Below are 17,469 nucleotides of genomic sequence, written 5' to 3'. Positions count from 1 at the left end.
ACAGGATAGAGTAGCATGGAGAGCTGCATCAAACCAGTCTCAGGACTGAAGACCACGACAATAACAACACTTTGTCGTATGGTATTATATTTTGGGGTAACTCTTCTCATTCTAAAAGGATATTTTTGGCTCAGAAACGGGCGGTTCGGCCAATAAGTCGTGTTACTTCACGAACCTCTTGTCGACCTCTGTTCACGAGTCTGGGTATTTTGACGTTGGCCTCTCACTACGTATATTCCTTATTGTCGTTTCTTGTTACCAATATTACTTTATTCCCAAGAATAAGGAGCTTTCACTCGGTTAATACTCGGCAGAAGTCAAACCTGCATTTGGATCGGACTTCCTTAACTCTTGTGTAAAAGGTGTGCAGTATACTGCTGCATCCATTTTCAATAAGCTGCCACTCGAATTCAAAAATCTTAGCAATAATCCACGCGTTTTCAAATCGAAACTGAAGAGTATCCTCATGGGTCACTCCTTCTATTCTGTCGAGGAGTTCCTTGAAAAATTAAGCTGATTTTTATTGTATTCCTGACAGCATTTACTTAAACTTATGGACTGACTTTTTTACGGTTCATAAACATTTATTGTTATCTGTTATTACGTTTATGTTTTAATCTCATGTACTGACACGTTCCATGACCTTGGAGATTTGCTCCTCAATTTGGTCCTACGGAACTTGACGAGTACATAAAAATAAATAAAATAGCAAATAAGGCTTCAATTGCGTATGTTCAGCAGTTGGACATAAGCCTGTCACCTTCTGTGCTTTATAAATATCGTAAATTTAATCAACTTATAGTCATAACTTTCTTTTCTATGTGTTAAATACCTTGCGTAGGTCATGCTGACCATGCGCTAAATAAATGAATGAATAAATAAATAAATATTTTTGAAACACAGTGTATTTTAGGATCTCTAGTAACTTCGCTGGCGATTGACATGTCAGTTCAGGCTAGGAAAAAATGTATATTTTATAGTACGTTATGCTGAGCACCGTAGTGAGGCCAGACGGTCGACAGGGTGAGGAAGCAGCGCGAAAGGCTGTGGCTAGCTACGTGGAAACATGTACAGTACGAGAGAGAGAGAGATAGATAAGTCACCGCGCCGTACGCGGAGAGAGCGATGCAGCTAACGAGACGGTGTGACGTCGAACCCGGCGGGCGGCTGCCGGGAAGCGCTTTATCATGCGCTCGTGTTGACAGACGAGAGAGCTCTGTCCGGGAGTGCGTCGGCAAGCTTCAAAGGCCGATCACCGGGCTGCGCTGCTCCGCACTTACAGGTGGGCGGGCACGCGTCCCGGCCTGCAGCTTCCCGTAAAATGGCCCCGTGTCGCAACCACTCCGCCCTGGCAGAGATAGCTCTCCTCTGAAGCGATGCGCCTCCAGTGTGTGGGGTGAGGGCGCCACGCCCGCGAGAGCCGCTCAGCCGCTCACAGTGCCGAATACTGCGGCTAAGAACAACTAGGTTAATGTAAATAAGATAATCACTTTTTTGAATAATTATGTTTCATTCCATGAACCGGTTTCCTAACCTTTTCAGGTTCATCTTCAGATGGTTTCAGGAAGTTACATCATTATTGTGTAAGATGGCAAGAACTATGCCCCTTCCATAAGTCATTAAACATCACCTAACTCACATTGAGCGAACAGTAGGGCCGTACAAAAAATGACTGACAAGGCACAATGCATCTTGTAGAGGGTATAGGATGGACGTATTGGAATAATTAATGTCGGGTGATGGTTTTAAAGTAATTCACACGACATGAAAACTTTGTGGAAACGAGTCGATTTACTGGACGCTAGTTTACCCCAGGGAAGCATTTAGAGTGACCGTGGCCGGCTGGGGAACGGCGAAGGGAAGCGACAATAGGCAGCTTAGGGCGGCTCAAGCTCTGAGAAAGCGGTAACGGGGCGCGGCCTCCAGCCGCCTTAAGATGACTGACAGTGAGTGGGTGGTTGACCCCGACTCCATGCTGGTGTACCGGGAAACAGACGGAGAACTTGTACGCCTGTTGATAAATGTCTGTCATCCTGTTTTCTGTGAAACATGCGACAAATCCGCGCAAAGCTACTGTGGAGCAGTCAACATAGGTCAAAACATGCCTGTTCGTGACTATAGCAACGTCACACTGAATTCACAGTCCGCAGAGCCTGAAGTAAATCAGGTGAAGAGCGACAGCGTGAAATACGCCGGCCTCCGATGGGAAAGTAGGACCGAGGAATTTGAAGTACTCTCCTGGGAGTCAGAATTCCGGAAAACTTGGTGTTTGTGCAGACACTAACCTTGATGGGTGGCCTGGGGGGAGCTAAATAGAAGAAGTTGACAGGAAGGGAAATTTTGTGGGAATTTATTAACTTCCCAGAGCAGGCATTGGTCGGCGCTGGGAAGCGATGCGTAATTAACGCAACTTGCGCTGCAATTGGCGTAAGTGACTTTGCTGGAGGGGAAACCGAGGCGAAGAGCGGACTGGCAGAAGTCTCAGTAGAGGTCTTCCGTTCCCAGCTTGCCTAGAGTGCAGACTTTACTCAGCTTGCTGAGAAAGAGTGAGCATCTCAGCAGTTTAGGACTTAGCAAATGGAACGATTGAGCTTGGAGATAGCTAGGAGTGAGCAGACGAGCGCAGCCTTGCAGCACCACGAGGTCGGCCGACGTCCACACAACGACGCCGCTCCGCCACGCTGTATTCGGTGATATTGCGCCCGCTCCGGCCACTGAATAATTTGTTGGATCACGTCGGCAAAGTTTCCACGAGGGTTTCATGGGCCGTGTATTGTAGAATTCTTCTCGCACTTCGCATTACGTCTGGGTCAATCGATAGGAATTACTTTTGAGTTATCGCGCTTTACTCCACGCAAACGCAATTTATTATCACTGCCTGATAGGAGAGTCTTGTAATGTGATGATTCAAGGTCGGGAGTTAAAATAAATTCGTGCTAATCGACTGCACCTGTTTTCAATCAAGTAGTTGAAATCCCAAGTCACTTTCTTAATTAATTTTATGTTCAACATTTGCATCTGGTGTTCAGTAGCTGAATATAACATCAATGTGAACCCCTTTTTAATTAAAAGTGATCAATTCTGAATAAATTAATGTCAACACTGCCACCACAGTTCAATCAGGAGTCACAGGGCCATATTACTTTTTTGCGTTATCCGATATTGCGGCAGTTTTGCACTCTCTGTTCATCTATTAGTCAATTAGTTGGGGTGAACACCCGCCAAAAACAGCTAAGTGACGGGTGGGGTGTTACAATTGCTAGCATAATGCTGGGTGCTGGTTTATGACAAAAAGATGTCTGAAGCTTGAATGTGGTAGGGAAGCTAGAAAATCTGAAAAGGGAAATGCAAAGGCAGTTAGATATAGTAGGGGTCAGTGAAGTGAAATGGAAGGAAGACAAGGATTTCTGGTCAGATAAGTATAGGGCAATATCAACAGCAGCTGAAAATGGTATAACGGGAGTAGAATTTGTTATGGCAGAGAGTGAGTTACTATGAACAGCTCAGTGATAGAGTTCTTCTCATCAGAATCGATAGCAGACAGACACTGACGACTGTAGTTCAGGTGTACATGCCAACGTCACAATCTGAAGATGAAGTGATAGAGAAAGGTCATTGAAGGGGTGATACAGTGCGTAAAGGGATATGAAAATCTAATAGTTGTGGGAAATAGGGATACTGTTGTAGGGGAAGGAGTAGAAGAAAGGATTACGGGAGAATATGGGCTTGGAACTAGGAATGAGACAGGAGAAAGACTAACTGAATTCTGCAATAAATTTCAGCTAGTAATTGTGAATATACTGATCAGGAATCCAAGAGGAGAAGATATACTCGGAAAAGGCCGGGAGATACGGGAAGATTTCAGTTAGATGACACTGTGGTTAGTGAGAAATTGCGAAATCAGATACTTTATTGTAAGGCGTAACAGCGAGCATATATAAAGTCAGATCACAATTTGGTAGCGATGGCGAGTAGGCTGAAGTTTAAGTGACTAATCAGGAAGAATCAATACGCAAAGAAGTGGAATACGGAATTACTAACGGTTCAAGAGATACGTTTGAAATTCCGTAGGGCTGTAGATCCTGCGATAAGGAAAACCTCAGGAGGCAGTTCAGTTGAATAGGAATGGACATCTCAAAAAAAAAAAAAAAAAAAAAAAAAAATAATTACTCAAACTGTAAAGAAAAACATAGGTACAAAGAAAGTAGCTGCGAAGAAACCATGGAAATCAGAAGAAATACTTCAAATTAACAGAATCTCCCGTCGGTTCTTGGTAGAACAACAATATAATAAATGAAAAGCAGCAGGTTGCTTTTGTTCTACAATATTGTAGAACAAAAGCAAACTGGTGCTTTTCATTTATTAGAAATACTTCAGTTGATCGATGATAGAAGGAAGTACAAAAATGTTGAGGGAGGTTCAGGAGTACAGAAATACGAGTCACTTAGCATGGAAATAAATGAAAATTACAGGGAAGCTAAGGCGAAATGGTTGCATCACCAATGTGAAGAAATCTGTAAAGAAATGATTGTCGGAAGGACTGACTCAACATATAGAAAAATAAAAACTACCTTCGGTAAAGTTTAAAAGCAAGAGTCGTAACATTAAGAGTGCAATGGAAGTTCCACTATTAAATGCAAAGGAGAGAGCGGAAAGATAAATTGAAGGCTCAAATGAGGAGGAAGATTTGTCTAATGTGATAGAAGAAGAAACAGGAGTCGAGACAGAAGAGAAAAGGGATCCAGTATTAGAATCAGAATTCAAAAGACCTTTGAAAGACTGAATATGAAATAAGGCAGAAGGTTAGATAACATTTCATCAGAAATTTCTAAAACCATTGGGTGAACTGGCAACAAAAAGACTATTCACGTTGGTTTGTAGAATGGGTCTGGCGATATACCATTTGACTTTCCGAAAAACAACGTCCACACAATTCCGAAGACTGCAAGAGCCGACAGGTGCGAGAATTATCGCACAATCAGCTTAACAGCTCATGCATCCAAGCTGCTAACAAGAATAATGTACAGAAGAATGGAAAAGAAAATTTAGGATGTGTTAGCTGATGATCAGTTTGACTTTAGGAAGGGTAAAGTCACCAGAGAGGCAGTTCTGACGTTGCGACTGACAATGGAAGCAAGGCTACAGAAAAATCAAGACACCTTCAACGGATTTGTCGACCTGGATAGCGCGTTCAATAATGTCAAATGGTGCAAAATGTTTGAAATTCTGAGGAAAATAGGAGTAAGCTATAGGGAGAGACGGGTAATGTACAACATATACAAGAGCCAAAAGGGAATAATAAGAGTTGAAGACCAAGAACCAAGTCCTCGGATTAAAAATCCTGTAAGAAACGAATGTAGTCTTTCGCCCAATTGTTTAATCTATACACTGAAGAAATAATGACGGAAACAAAAGAAAGGTTCAAGACTGGAATCAAAATTCAAGCTGAAAGGATATCATGATAAGATTTGCTGATCACATTGCTATCCTAAGTGAAAGTGAAGAAGAGTTAGAGGATCTGCTGAATGCAGTGAACAGTCTAATGAGTACAGAATACAGATTGAGAGTACATCGAAGAAAGGCAAACGTAATGAGGAATAGCACAAACGAGAACAACGAGAAACCAAACATTGGGATTAATGATCAAGAAGTAAATGAAGTTTAGGAATTCTGCTACTTGGGCAGCAAAATAACCCACCACGGACGCAGCAAGGGGCAAACAAAAAGCAGACTAGTATTGGCAAAAAGGGTTTTCCTGGTCAAGAGAATTCTACTAATATCAAACATAGGCCTTAATTTGAGGAAGAAATTTCTTAGACTGTAAGTTTGAAGCACAGCACTGTATGATAGTGAAATACGGACTGTGGGAAAACCGGAACAGAGGAGAATCGGAGCATTTGAGATGTGGTGCTAAAGACGAATGTTGAAAATTATGTTAACTAATAAGTTAAGTAATGAGGAGGTTCTTCGGAGAAATGGTGAGGAAAGGAGTATATGGAAAACACTAACAAGAAGGAACAGGGTCATAGGACATCTTTAAAGAATCAGGGAATGACTTCCATGGTACTAGAAGAATCTGTAGAGGGTATGGAATACATGCAGCAAATAATTGTGGACGTAGGTCGCAAGTGCCACTTTGAGATGGAGAGGTTGGCATAGGAGAGAAATTCGTGGTGGGATGCGTCATACCAGTCAGACTAGACTGACGACTATAAAAAAAGTTCACGTTTGTTAATTTCAGGCCAGCCGGAGTGGCTGTGCGGTTCTAGGCGCTACAGTCTGGAGGAGAGCGACCGCTACGGCCGCAGGTTCGAATCCTGCCTCGGGCATGGATGTATGTGATGTCCTTAGGTTAGTTAGGTTTAATTAGTTCTAAGTTCTAGGCGACTGATGACCTCAGAAGTTAAGTCGCTTAGTGCTCAGAGTCATTTGAACCATTTTTTTTTGTTAATTTCAGGTCCCGACTCTAGGTAATAAATTTGGATCAGAAATAGTTCCAGGTACTGTTCTGCAAACATAAATTAACAGGTAGCGAAACTTATCTGCTATATGGTCCATGTTATAAATGTATGCTCACAAAGGATTAAAAAGTAATAAAACGACGTGTAGCTATGCGTAAAAAATTTACTTTGGGCTAATATGAATAGTTTTTTTGTTAGGGAACATTGGTTGGAAAGAAAAACAAACCATTTAAGTAAAAGCTCACTTGTTCGCTATCAGATCAATTAGTGTTACAATTAAAAGAAAGCGAGATTATACAGTCCACTGCTCCAGGGTTACTGAAAAGGCAGACAGTCCCCAAGTGACTGGCGTATGCTCTGTCTGTCTCCCACCGCTGACAGCGGTGTACTACCTAATCTAAAAAAAGACCGGTAGTCGTAGGTCGACCTGTACATCCAGTCAGCTTTGCTTTAATGTTCCAGAAATAGTATCACGACAATATTTGTGTAGCTTTCAGCACAATTTCGGTTCAAAATACTTTAACAATAACACTTCGCGAGACTTGGTAACCCCGCGTCTGGAAGAGGAATGATTCACTAGACTTCTAAACTGGACCTGTGTCCCGATTTATCAACTGTACTTTCCACAAAGTTCACAAAAGCAGTGAGCCAATTCTAAATTACCAACCATTTCAGGACCCCGCTTATATAGCAAAGATACTTTCTTACTTGGTTAAGGATTGTTGGTGGAAAACGCAACCAACCACGAATACTTTTAAAAACCTTTATTATAAGTCCATTACCGGTTGAGAGCTATCATGCTCATCTTCAGATGGCTATCCTCGTCTAATTACAGTAATACGAGCGTAGCCCTCTGACGATGGGAAAGATATCCCGAAACCGGTAACGGCATTAAAGCTTTTGAAAAGTACTTATGGTCGTTTACGTTCTCCATCAGAAATCCTTAATTGAAAAACAGTCACGGAATTCAACAAGATCCAGCATGGATAAAATACCAAAGCGATTATCTATATTAAGGCGAAAAATGAATAATACGAGTTTCCGTTTATAATCGTATAGTACACTGACGGAACGCCATACGGCAGCGATTCTGTGTAGCATGGATTCGACGAGTCCTTGTTAGGTTTTCATAGGTATGTGGCACCAGATCTCTACGCACAGATTACGCAGTACGTAAATTACGGGCCAGAGCGGGCGTCCAGTGTCCCATCTATGTTCCGTTGCGTTCAGATCAGGAGAATTTGGTGTACATCAATGGAAGTTCACTATCAAGTTCCCCAAAGCACCACAACAACATTCTAGCCTTGTGACACGGATGGTTACTCTGCTGGAAGACGCCGTCTCCGTCGTGGAAGACATCAACCATGGAGGCCCGTAATAATCGCGTAGTTCACAGCTTCCATGGTGTCTTCGGCTATTACCATAGGCTGCGAGTGAGCCCAGGTGAATGTGAGCCACAACATAATATTGCAACCACGAGCTTACAGCCATGCCGCGGTTCATGTTTCTAGCAACCATTCGCTTGGATGTTGGCTTATCCGGACACGACCATAAACCTGGTGTAACAAGAAGTGTTATTCATCCGACTAGGCGACACGTTTCCCACGATCCTCAGTCCAATCTCGATAATCTCGTGCCAGCCGGCCGAAGTGGCCGTGCGGTTAAAGGCGCTGCAGTCTGGAACCGCAAGACCACTACGGTCCCAGGTTCGAATCCTGCCTCGGGCATGGATGTTTGTGATGTCCTTAGGTTAGTTAGGTTTAACTAGTTCTAAGTTCTAGGGGACTAATGACCTCAGCAGTTGCGTCCCATAGTGCTCAGAGCCATTTGAACCATTTTTTAATCTCGTGCTCACTACATCCGTAATTGACGATGTCACCGAGCGGGGTGGCGCAGTGGTTAGACACTGGACTCGGATTCGGGAGGACGACGGTTCAATCCCGCGTCCGGCCATCCTGATTTAGGTTTTCCGTGATTTCCCTAAATCACTCCAGGCAAATGCCGGGATGGTTCCTCTGAAAGGGCACGGCCGACTTCCTTCCCAATCCTTCCCTAATCCGATGAGACCGATGACCACGCTGTCTGGTCTCCTTCCCCGAAACCAACCAACCAACCACATACTTACCTTTGGAGTAGACCTAGAGGAGACTGCAGTCTTGGGGCAAGGAACGATATGACGATGTCGTTGGAAGGACATGGAAAAACTTGGGAATACATGGCGTCATCTGCAGCGGAACCTCATGTCCAACACTGTGCTCTGAAACACTCATGCCTGCACCATCGCCAGATCTGCCACCGATCGCCATCTACTCTGCTCAACATTCGTGCTACCTTTTGGTGAGGCGTGGACGTCAAACACGTTGTCGCCTACTTGTGGTCTCAACGTCGTTCAACCACTTACCATAAAAGCTCGCAAGTGTAGCACAATAACAGCCGATCAACTTCGCACAGATACTCATTCGCAGGCGCAGGGCTACGACAGTCAGCCTTTAGCCAAATCAGCTTATGTCAGTAGATTTTCCCACTTTCGTCTCGTATCGACGTTAGAACGTTCTGCACCGCTTATATACTTTCCTTATCGCATAGCGTGCCCGCAGTGCCATTAGTTGACATTCAATATCATGTTGGGCAGTGGTAATAATGTTTTGGCTGGTGAGCATATCACATTACAGTATTGTAAATATGCCAAGATATGTTATGTTCCACGAAAAGCTTGTTGGACTGCAGTTTAAGAACCAGTTGCAGACTGCATGAGATCCATTGCATTTGCTTCCGTTGAACGTGTTCCTCTATTGACGTTGGTGACTGGAACTACTGACTACCTCTCCGAATGATTTCTGTGAGATCTGCGGGAAGCTTTTGTCTTCACTTAGTCTTTCAGATTCTGCTTTTCCTCGATGGCATAAGCATTCTCTACTGACAATTTGTTGATGGCTCCGAATGGACGTCGATGGAGAAATACAACATTGAGATTGTCATCGAAAAAATGTATTACAGTACTTTAAATTGCATTTCCACATTTATTCGGTAGGTCAGCTTTTCGACTAAATCAACGTTATTTGTAATATTTTAATAAAGATTTGCTTTATATCGAAATTTTTAGTTATTGTAAAGGTTACTTGGTTTTATTTTTTTAATTTTAGTATCAATTTTATACATGAAAACTGAACAGTTAATTTTGCTTTGATGTTAGCGGTACGGAGGCCGTTGCTCTACCCATGTGAAGCCGGCCGGGGTGGCCGAGTGGTTCTAGGCGCTTCAGTCCGGAACCGCGCTGCTGTTCCGGTCGCAGGTTCGAATCCTGCCTCGGGCATGGATGTGTGTGATGTCCTTGGGTTAGTTAGGTTTAAGTAGTTCTAAGTTCTAGGGGACTGATGACCTCAGAAGTTAAGTCCCATAGTGCTCAGAGCCATTTGAACCATTTTATATACCCATGTGACGCAAGCCGTGGCCACTTGTACTGCTCTATAAACAACAGTCTTCAAGAATATGGCTGCGTACGTGTTAAAATCGTATAGTAACGTATTGTCAAAAGCTTGACGAGGCTATATGACTGTTTAAATGGTACGATATCTAATATAATGTCACTACTGTTGTAAAATTTGGTTTTAGTTTACCGATTCCTGTATATTTCCTAGTATTTTTAGCACTGATGATAGGTATTCCATGGCTGAAATCTATATCTGCAATAAAATAGACATTGGATTTCTCACCGATGGCTGAATTTATTTTCCTTTCCTGATCTTTAGAAACCTTTTGTCTGTAGCACATTCATTCTCTGTCGATAGTGGTGATAAGATGATGCATTCCTCCATTCTTGATGAATTCGTCTAACAATTTATATTCATCTCTAAGTAAAAATAGTTACTCTCCCAGGAACCACTAAGGTCGTTGACTCACCGTAAGGTAGACGCTATCTATCCGGAGGTAGATGGTATGCATTGATCGGAAGGGATTCTGTCATCAGTAGTTGGCCGACAAGGTTAGGAAAGTTCACCACGTTAGACTGCAGATCGTGTGACGTCTGCTGTCTTGAATTGCAGTATTTGACGACGATAACATGTAAGAGGTTGTCGACGGAAATTCACCCGTCAGTTAGCGACACGTTGTCCTACATCCATTCGCAGAAACTATAGTATACGGTGTCGCATTGTTTTATCGACTCCATTTCTTCCACCCTATATCCGTCTACAGTAATACAAACACATTCCATATCTATCCGTAATGAAAAGGCTCAATTTTGCGAAAGATACTTACACATACGTTTTAAAATGTCGTTTATGAGATATGTGTATAAGAGATTGCAATGTTTTCAGAGTAAATAACAACAACTTTACACGAGTTACGCCTTTACAAAGGCATCTCGGAATAAATTTGTGCGTGTTCAGACTCTCTGCACTGAGCTTCACTGCGTTCTTTATATGTTATCAACAACGACTGTCCAACCAAGCGAACGAGCGGCGTGAGCAGGAGGAGGTATAAAATTTTCCGAAATGGTATGTATTAACCATTTTAGTGTAACTGCTAGGAATTTATATGTGTTGCAAGTTAGCATCATCAGCAACGAAACAGTGCTCAAGCCGCAGAACTACAGGATAATATGGCTGTCAGTGTAAGAGATTTTTCGTAGCAGTTTCGTTGTTGCTGGCAGTTGTCCTGAATGTAGCAATCGAGAGGCGTTGACCTTGAAACCCATGCTGCGAACTGAAAAGTTTTTCATCGATTTACACGTACTCCAGACAGTCATCCAAGTACGCCTCCAGGACCCGTAGGTAGTTACATGGAGTACCACATTGCTTCAAGCAAAATCTATCATCATGCCGGCCGCGGTGGTCTAGCGGTTCAGGCGCTCAGTCCGGAACCGCGGGACTGCTACGGTCGCAGGTTCGAATCCTGCCTCGGGCATGGATGTGTGTGATGTCCTTAGGTTAGTTAGGTTTAAGTAGTTCTAAGTTCTAGGGGACTGATGACCACAGATATTAAGTCCCATAGTGCTCAGAGCCATTTGAACCATTTGAACCAAAATCTATCATCGCCAAAAAGTTCTTGACTATCCGGGGAACCGATATTCTGGCGTACTGAATTATTCCAGACTAACAACAGTACCTTCAAGGAAGGAGTCACCAATGAAACAGCACGATGACAGACCACAATATACATCCCCTGGTAGATTCATTTTCTTCTTCTTGTGAACGTGTGGAATTACGTGGCCACAATACACTCAGCTCTTACAATTACAACAATGTTCAATAAACAATCTGAATTCCGTCAGACCACACATCTTCCGTTACTGTTCATCACAAGCCGTACTTTCAAACCATGCGTAATATGAAGTCTTCGACCCGCTTCGGAGAATCCGGTGGTCCTGAGGTGTAATCTTTCAATATTGTTGTCTTCATAATCTTCCAAACTCTAGGTCGGCATATCCAACTTCCGCATGCGCAATGACCACAGATATGAACGGTGATAGCGTAAAATTTTGCAACGCCTCACCTCTCGCAGCTGGACAGGCCGTCACGTGCTCCCCCAGATCTTTCTTCTCCAATAACACTGTAGCGACGCCCTCAAACTTATCCCACATATGAATGTTAGAGTTCTAAACTTATCCTACCATCCCCGTTGTAACCCGTCTGTATTTATGCTCTTCTATTATCAGTCCAGTACAGCCTTGCGATGCTGAAAGAAAATTTTCATTTCATTCATTGTTGCTCTGCTGTCATCTGGTTGCAGTAAGCTCTCGTCAGCAGTTGAGAAATCACTACAGTACCACGGAAAGACGGTACCTACATTTCATATTGTTCACAGGTACTCCACTCTCGCAACAAAAAGGAAACCAGGGATAGCAGAATACAAGGAAACTAAGACTAACGCGGTCTGTGAGTAACTGCCGGACGCAAGTGTACGCTGAACAGTCAAAATGTAAGCAACTGGTAAATCAAACTACTATTCTGGAAGTGCGAGCAGGCAGAAAAAAGGAATCCGCAACAAAGCGGAAGAGAAAAATGACAAACATCCAAAAACTCCTGCGAAGAAGGTCTCTTATGGAAATCGATTTGTTCATTCAACAACTATTTTTTTTTTAAATTGCACTTCAAATGGCTTCCCTTAGAACCCAGTGAATGAAATTAACATGTTGATCTGTTTCTGTGGGCTTCAGCTCTCCATGCTAGTCTATCCTGTGCAAGCTTCTTCATCTCTGCATAACTACCGCAGCCCACATTCGTCTGAACCTGCTCACTGTATTGAAACCTTGGTCTCCCTCTGCAACTTTTACTCTCCACTTCCATTGCCTCATTTTGTAGCACCATATTTCAAAAGCTTTTGTTCTCTTCTCGTCTGAACTGTTTATCGTCCACATTTCAGTTCTGTATAATGCTACACTCCAGGCAAATAAGTTCATAAAAGACCTCCTAAAACTTATATACATATTCGGTGCTAACAAATTCCCCTTTTTCGGACATGCTTCTCCTGTTGTTGCCATTCTGCTTTTTATATCCTCTACTTCTGGCATCAAATTAATTTACTACTCAAACAGCAAAACTCATTTACTGTTTTTAGTCTCATTTCGTAATCTAATTCTTTCAGCATCGACTGATTTAATACGATTACATGGCTTTACCCTTGTTTTAATTTTGTTGATATTGATCTATAATATGTTTTCAAAACAGTATCCATTTTGTTTTCAAAATCCTTTCCCGTCTCTGGCAGAATAACAAGTTTATCGCCAAACTTTAAGTTTTTATTTCTTCTACGTGAATTTCAATTCCTTTCTCAAATTCCTCGTTGGTTTCTTTTGTTCTGCACCTACATAGGTACTCCGCAAGCCGGTGCGTGGTAGAGGGTACTCTGTACCACTACTCGTCATGTCCCCTCCTGTTCCACTTGCATATAGGACAAGGGAGAACCGACCGTTGTGCGCCTCCGTAAGAGCCCTAATTTTACGTATCTCATCTTCGTGGTCCTTACGCGCGATTTACGGTATGCTGGCGGCAGTGAAATCGTTCAGCAGTCAGCTTCAAACGCCGATTCTCCAAATTGCTTGCTCAATGTACAGACTAAATAATCCATGTCTGCATATTTTTTAAAATAAGAAATATTATTGCTGTCTACGTTGAAATGCTCTCTGAAGTGAAGGTCAAAAGATTTGCCAGTTGGGCCAACGTGAAATTTCAGACAGGAGTCACATTTTATCTTATACTCACGTGTCTTCGTGTATTTATTACGAACTCCACTTTCCTTACGCTGTATTTTATGTCGAAGTCGACTGACAATCAGAGAGTGAAAGCTTTCTTCTGTTCAGTGGTTTATGTATGTATGTATACTACTGCGGATACTACATTTATATCTCATTGATTATTCATGACGAGTGTCCATATTTGAGAAAAGAGGTGCAAATTCACCAACCATTGAAACTGCCATAAGAAAAGTCGTCCCTAGAATTGCCTCTAGGTATGAGTAAAGAGGAAACGAAGTTATCCAAATTACCTCGAACTAACGAAGGGAAAATGTACTTTGGTTGGTGCCTGCGGGGAAGCGCGGCCGGACCCCCGGGGAAGGAACCCAGTCCGCCGGCCACGTTCGCCGCGCCGCCCCGGTCCCGGAAATTGTCGCTAAATCGAATTTCCCGTCGCCATCAGTCGCCTAAAAACGCCTGCGCCGTCAGAATTGCCGGCGGACGCGCTCGCGGCTTCCCACCAGTTACCGCCCGCCCCACCCCCACCCCTAACCACCTCATTGCCGACGCACATTTTCTCGTCTCCTCGAATTTCGCGTAAGGCAATCGTGCCCGACAGGTGGGAAGCTTGGGTTCCGCCCTGCGTTACTTCTTCACACTCGTGTAAGTGTAGGTGATCTCCTATACACATACGAATATTTTCTTTCTTCACATTTGTGTACGGGGAACGTCGCCTGTCTTTCGAGTGTAGTCGTGTGTAATCTTACAGAGATATTTCAGTTTATTCGTGACTGATAACTTTTCTGTCAAGCTGAAAATTCACATACTCAGTCACCATTGTGTTTATTGGCAGAGCCCCTGAAACAAATATGTTTTCACGTATTACACAGATCCATAGCACGATTACACTGTGAGAGGAAATTCATGAATGCCGGACATTTGGCACGCCAGACATTTGCCACGATTTCACCTGCTCCGAGGGGTTGGGTCTCTTGTCTCCCCCTCCTCCTCACCGCTGTCTCGCAGTAAAGGTACTTACTGAGCCTTGCCGCTGGTTTATTTAACATAGGACCAGAACCTCTTTGCATTTTCTGCCACATTTCTAGAGAGACTTTCGTTGTGGAAACTATTAAATACATCTCCCACAGAAATCCGCACCAAATTTCGAGCCTCAGTAAAACTTCGCCAATCTTGGGGATTTTGCGTCCGTCTAAATTATACGTGCTTTTTTCGGTGCTCCTGCAGCAGCTTTCTGTCGTGTTTTGTGTACCATGGGGGACCAATTCCGTCTCTTATTAATTTATTTCGTATGAATCTCTTGAGTACTGTTGATACTATTTCCTTGAACTTAAGCCACATATGGTCTTCACTTACATAGTTTGGAAGGATTGGGGACTGTCTCTTAGAAAGACGTCAACCTAATTTTTAGCTGCATTTATAAATAGATATATTTCGCGTTTAGTTTTCCTGAATTTCTTTGTTACTGAACTGAGCCTCGCTACGATTCTGTGTTCACTAATCCCCGTATCCGTCGTGATGTTCAGGATTATTTGTGGCTAGAGGTCAAGTGTGTTTTCGTAACCATTTAAAATTTGAATGGCCTCGTAAAATAATAGTTCAAAATAATTTAAAAAAAAAAGCATTTAGAACGATTACGGAAGTTGTTTTCTATCTACAATAGGGTCTGAAAATGTATTCTTGTCAACATACGGAAGGTAGATTGAAGTCACTGGCAACTATAATTGTATGAGTAGCGTACCTATTTGTGATGAGGCTCAAGTTTTCTTTGAACTGTTCAGTAACTGTTTCATCTGAGACCGGGGTCGGTAAAAGGAGCCAAGTTATTAATATATTTCGGTTGTCGAATACAACATCTGCCCATACTAAGACACAGGAACTATCTGCTTCAATGTCGCTTGTGAGCTGAAACACACATTACATTATTTTTCCTTAAGTTGTGCTTCTTGTTTCCGTTGTAGTGCAGATCATTACAATTACGGCTTTTCCCTCCAAAACCTAGGATGCTTTCTCTGTGACCCTGTAAATAACAGAGCGAAACAATGTAGAACAACAACGTACGTTACAAGCATAGCATTCTGTATTACTTCATTTCCTTATTTCTAACATTTTAAAATTGTATGTCGACTTTAGATGACATGTCAATCTTTGATGTTCTTATCTCTATTTAGTGAACGTATTTGCAGTCATGTTTTGAACATTCTCGCGCTACACTTTATTAACTAATGTTTCGCCGCAAGGGATATCGGATTTTAGAGAGTAAATTAATATGGAGTATGTCCTTCTTCTTTTCAAACATTCACATTCCCATTTCTTCTTTCCTTATTGTCTTTTGGGCATGCAGCTGTAGTACTTAAAGCAGGCACAAATGCAGTGATCGAAAAGAAATGATTAGCATACATTCGCATTCTTTTTACATCGTTCCTTTCTTGTTGCTCCCATGGCGTTGGACTGTTTCTATCGCAATCAGTAAGCGCGAAAGGAAGCTACCGTACAGACAGAGGGATCTATGTTTATACTTGGCAGAACTAATTACATACCGACGTAATCGTCGGAATTGCTTTCGTTTCCCAAAAGTTATAAATATTTCGATTTAGGAAGAGAAGCTCTGTATTTCGCCAAGATGTCGAAGAAGAAGGTCCCTTACGTACTGGTTGTACCGAGTAAGATGTGGAGACGGCGGTTTGAAAACGGACAGAGAAGTACGAGGAAGGGCGTCCCTTACCTGAGGGATCACTACCTGGCGAAGGGGCGAGTGTGGCAAATGTCCAGCGCAGCAAATATCCGTCGTGGCAAATGTCCGCACACGAAAAGTCATAGTATAGCGATATCCACACATACAGCTGGCGGCGGTATCGCGTACACAAGATATAAAAGGCAGTGCACTGGTGGACCTGTCATTTATGATCAGGTGACTCATTTGGAGAGGTTTCCGACGTCATCAAGGCCGCACGACGGGAAATAACAGACTTTGAACGCAAGGGGGTAGACACATGGGACGTACCACTTTGGAAATCGTTAGAGAATTCAATTTTCCGAGATCGAAACTGACGCGAGTGTGTCGAGGATACCAAATTTCACGCATTAGCTCCACCACGGACAACACAGTGGCCAACGGTCTTCACTTAGCGACTGAGAGCAGCGGCCTTTGCGGATAGTTGTCAGCGCTAACAGACAAGCAACACTGCGTGAAGTAACCGCAGAAATCCGTGTGGGACGTACGACGAACGTATCACCTGCAGCAGCAGACGACCGACGCGAGTGCCTTTGCAAGCAGCATGACATCGCCTGCAGTGCCTCTCCTGGGCTTGTGACAATATCAGCTGGCCACTAGAAGACTGGAAAACCGTGGCCTGGTCAGATGTGTCGTGATTTCACCTGGTAGGAGCTCATGGTAGGATTCGAGTGTGGTGCAGACCCCACGAAACCATGGACCGAAGTTGTCAATCAGGGACTGCGCAAGCTGTTAGTAGCTCCCTAATGGTATAGGTTCAACTGAATCGATCATTGACTAAATGGTCATGTTCGGCTACTTGGAGACTATTTCCAGCCATTCATGGACTTCATGTTCCCAAACAACGATGGAATTTTTATGGACGATAATGCGGCATGTCAGTGGGCCACAGCTGTTTACGATTGGTTCGAAGAACATACTGGACAGTTTGAAAGGTCTCTGTTGGATTCCTTTCATGTTGATTTCTTAAATCTGTTGTCATTTACGGCATACATTCCACTTCTAAATTTACTGTGGTGTTTCTGACTCTATCTGGGAGGAGACTGAGCAGTGGAACATGTTACTTTTACACATAATTACTG

This window comes from Schistocerca serialis, chromosome 2 (assembly GCF_023864345.2).
Source record: "Schistocerca serialis cubense isolate TAMUIC-IGC-003099 chromosome 2, iqSchSeri2.2, whole genome shotgun sequence".
In the NCBI taxonomy this organism is placed as follows: Eukaryota; Metazoa; Arthropoda; class Insecta; order Orthoptera; family Acrididae; genus Schistocerca; species Schistocerca serialis.
This window is presented reverse-complemented; position numbering follows the sequence as displayed.